This window comes from Arachis hypogaea, chromosome 4 (genome assembly GCF_003086295.3).
Source record: "Arachis hypogaea cultivar Tifrunner chromosome 4, arahy.Tifrunner.gnm2.J5K5, whole genome shotgun sequence".
NCBI lineage: Eukaryota > Viridiplantae > Streptophyta > Magnoliopsida > Fabales > Fabaceae > Arachis > Arachis hypogaea.
This window is the reverse complement of record NC_092039.1, coordinates 7,242,182-7,246,320: the sequence shown is the minus strand read 5'-3', so window position 1 is coordinate 7,246,320 and position 4,139 is coordinate 7,242,182. Positions and strand designations below refer to the sequence as shown.

Here is a 4,139-nt window from a genome sequence, read left to right as displayed (position 1 = left end):
CAACGGTTTTAAACCATTCTCTTTCATGACATAATAGGTTAAATCCATAACTGGATAGGCAACGGTTTTAAACTGTTATAGTTTTATTATTCACAAAACCAACGGTTTTAAAGCATTGCCAGTAGCATTTTTTAGCAACAGTTTTAATACTATTGTCATTTTTTAGTTGTCTTTGACAACGGTTTTAACACCATTATCTTTTGTAACTTTTAACGACAGTTTTTTGTAATATATAATTCTTTATTTACAATAGTTTTCTCATGAATAAAAATAGTTCTAACTTTTTTTTTAATTTAATGTCAATAAATAATCTAAACTATTTGAATCAAATTACTAAAGAAAACTAATTGAACTACCAACAAATTTGACTTATAAAAATTGTTATAAAATCTATAATCACAATATATCATCATTGCAAAATAACATAATACTAGTCTAGGTCATAACTAATTTTACTTATATCATCATTTTTCAAAATACAAAAATACTATAGCCTAAGGGTGACAATTTCTTCATTTTTCTTCAACAAAGTTGGTGTGGTAACCCAGCTTGAGTGGACTCTCTTGGCTTTAATGGTAACTGCTCCACGTAAAGAACTAGAAAGAATCTTAAATCTGATCTTTATATGTATAAACATTTTTGGCAAATTAGGAAACCTGAATAATAAGCATTAAAAAGACAAACACAAAGTTATGTACCAACCTTGTCTGGCAAATTTAAAGACAGTATATACTTCATGCTATAAAAGTTCTGATTTGAACCCAATGAGCAAAGGCTAAGTTAGAAAAAACTCAATTATATTAGTATCTTCCTTAATTATGAATTAAGAAAAAGAAAGAATGAAAAGGATGGGAGCAGAGACCATGTTCTTTGCTTGAGAAGCTAGAGTGCTTTGGTTGAAAGAACCTACCTACATGGAAGAATAAATCTCTTAGTTAAAATAAAAATGCATAAACTAAGAAGTTCCACACCAGGTGAGTTAATAACCCAAAAGAAATTGAGGTTAATTCACGTGATCCATCAATAATAACTAATAATAATACAATCTCACTAAACTAATTAGTATAGCATAATAAGCAATAATAAGTATATAGCTATGCTCCTCACAGTAATTACAACGAACTGAACTAGTATAGCATAATAAGCCAAGAGAAAAGACGTAGTATTATATAGTTTCATTCGTTCAAGTATTTGTTAATAAGTATATAGCTATGCTCCTCAAAATCGACTTAACCCTGCAGTTTTGGAGTAACTTGCAAATATAAGCATCAATGCCAACTAAAAAATCACAAACAAAATGTAAGATTTGAAGATAATTTGATACCACAAACAGATTTGTCAAATGTCAATACACAAACAATGCTCAAATATATCATGAAGACAAAATCATCCTTGCTGGTGGCCGACTAACAGGTTCTCCTCTGGCAGCCTTCACCAGCAGAGGATCTGAAGACAAAATCACCACAAAAATCATGAATTTCTCTTGCTTAAATGAGTATAATCAAGAAAATGAAAGAGTAATCAAGAGAAAGAAATGCTTATAAAAGTCTCCCAAATTTGAACAATATTACTCATTTCTATAAAACATACAAATAATATTAATTGTTAACAGAACTTTTTCCCCTCTTTTTCCATGCCTTCAATCAATCAAATTCAACAATCTCCATTAATTGATTCATCTCAATGACTCAAAAATATATGAATTACCTTCTCTTAGAACCCTATAACAATTTGCACCACTATCTAAAGCAACAAATTTGTTAAAACTGAATGCTATTAGGAACCAGCAATGTCACCTTTATTATCACACAGATAAAGTAGCTAGATTACCACTTCAAAAAATAAATAAATTGAGAGAAAAATAAAAAAGAAAAAGAAGCTAAATTGAACAAAATGAAGAGCATAATGAGAAGAAAGAAAAAACTGTGGTACCGGAAGAAGAGGCAGAGCAAGTGACGGAGAGGTGCAGTTTTGGGTTGAAAGGGAGTGAAAGTGTAGCGTTTAAGGCATTAGAATGTGGAAACAAAGAAGAAGATTTCCATCCAACAAAACCAATGAAAGTGTTAATGGAAGTAGAAGCCAGTGTGGCGTTTAAGGCATTAGAATGTTTGTTTGCTCAACTAATAAATGACCTTTTTTCTCTATTTTATTCTTTTCCTTTTATTTTTATTTCTTTCTTTCTTTCCTACCCGGATTCCTTCAATATTGTACCACACAAATCACCTTGTCCTACTTGTAAAAGAAAAGAACATATTGAGGTTGCAACTTGCACCTGAAAGGAGCTTTTGAAGAGTAGCACAAGCTTCCTTCCACGCTGGCCTTCCAGGGGATACAAACATATTTAGATTAGGCTGTTTCAATTACAACACAACATGGAAACCAATTATTGTCCTATGCAATGAATATGAAAGTAAAAGAACTAAACCACAATGTCAAGCTACTAATAATAATGAATAACTGACCTTTGCCAATGATCAGACCAAGCTGCTTCAAGGTAAGTGTATGAAAAGGTTCCAGTTTGGTGAAATTGAGTATGAGGACAATTGGAAGAAAAATAAGAATATTAAAAAGTCCAAGAAATCCAAGCAACCCCTTACTAACACAACACTGTCTTTCTCAAAACAAACACTAAATAATAAGTTAAGGGACTAAATCAAAAGTCATATTTGAGCCATGTTCCATTTCTTTGAAAGAAGCTTATTCATGTAGAAGCTTAACTATAACAGTAGGGTTCTACTTTGTTAACAAATTAATAGAAGCTTAACAATACAGTAAGACTTTTCATTATACAAATATTGAGTGTAGATGATAAATAAAATAATTTGGATCAAGAATGTTAGAGTATTGCAATGGTTAGGTTCCTTCTGCACTTCTAATCGGTAAAATTCTTCAAATCAAAATAGAAACCAAATCAATTAAACTCATAGAATAAGAGACATTTGAGTTACCTAAACAGAGGTTGAGCCACAATGAGGAGGCAGAGAACCAGTGACAGGGGATTCAGAAGCAGAACCAGTGACAGGGGGTTCAGAAGCAGCGATGTCTAGAGGGACGACGGCTGACAGCAGAAGCAGCAAAGCAGAAGCAGAAGCTTCGATGGCGATAGCTCGCGGAGACAGGGACGCTCCTCCGCTACAGCGACGACAGTGCTGGCGCAGACTCCACGAACGGCGACGATGAGGGTTCCCTCCCCGCTCGCGTTCGGCCTCTCTCTCTCCTTTTGAACTCTGCGCGCCTCTCTCTCTCTCTTCCCATCGTGACCCGCGGATCGGTGGCAACATGGCAGCAGTGATGGGCTGAACGGTGGCGACATGACGGATGCTCCCTCTCTTCCTCTCTGTCATCTCTGTGTTTGTATGTGGTGTGTGTTATGTGAGGGGGATGAGGGAAGTGCTGAGGGTAGTGTGTGAAATAGAAGTAGGGTTAGATAAAAATTAGGGTTAGGTTATGGTTTGATTTGGGTATTTTTGAATTAAGAGTGCCTAATTTTAATAAAAATAGGATATAATTAATTTTTTTATTCATAAATTTTAAATTATCAAATTATAAAAATATTAATTATTTAAATTAAATTATATAAAATTTTTATTATTTTATAATTATTAAAATTTATAATTTAAATATAAAAAATTATTTAATAATTAGGGACTTAGAGCTAGTAGAGGAAGAAAAATACCAAAGTTATGTGTTTTGTTTTATAAAGAGTTTTTCAAAAATTTGTTTAAAAGTAAAAAATATGTTAAATTTAAAAGTGACAATCAAACAAAAAATAATATTTATTATAAATTTATTTTAAATTTATTTTTTATAAATAATATTTGTTATTTATTTATAACAATAAGTTTTGAGTATTTTACTAATTTAATATTTATAGAGAATTATTTTTATATATGTCTTTTAATTTGTATAATTATTTAAATATTAAAAAATTGTTGCTTAATAAAAAATTATTGTAATGGTTATAAAACCGTTTTTTAAAATAGTCAAAGATAACAGTTTTATTTTATTGTAACACTATAAAAATCGTTGTCTAAAGTCATCTAAGAGAACGGTTTTAAAGTGTAGCAACTTTGGCAACGGTTTTTAAGCGTATCTTTTGTATAATTATTTAAACAACATTAAAAAACCATTGCTTAAAA

The 4,139-nt window shown here is 31.3% G+C and overlaps 1 long non-coding RNA gene across 1 annotated transcript; it reads right to left on the bottom strand.

Moving 5' to 3' along the window:
• Positions 1–347: 347 nt before the first annotated feature.
• Positions 348–3,383, bottom strand: LOC114927614 (uncharacterized). Its single transcript, XR_011880894.1, has 5 exons — positions 2,949–3,383; positions 2,463–2,484; positions 2,273–2,351; positions 863–1,446; positions 348–656 (listed from the first exon to the last, which is right to left on the bottom strand). It is a non-coding gene; the product is annotated as an uncharacterized lncRNA (long non-coding RNA).
• Between the last annotated feature and the right edge of the window lie 756 nt (positions 3,384–4,139).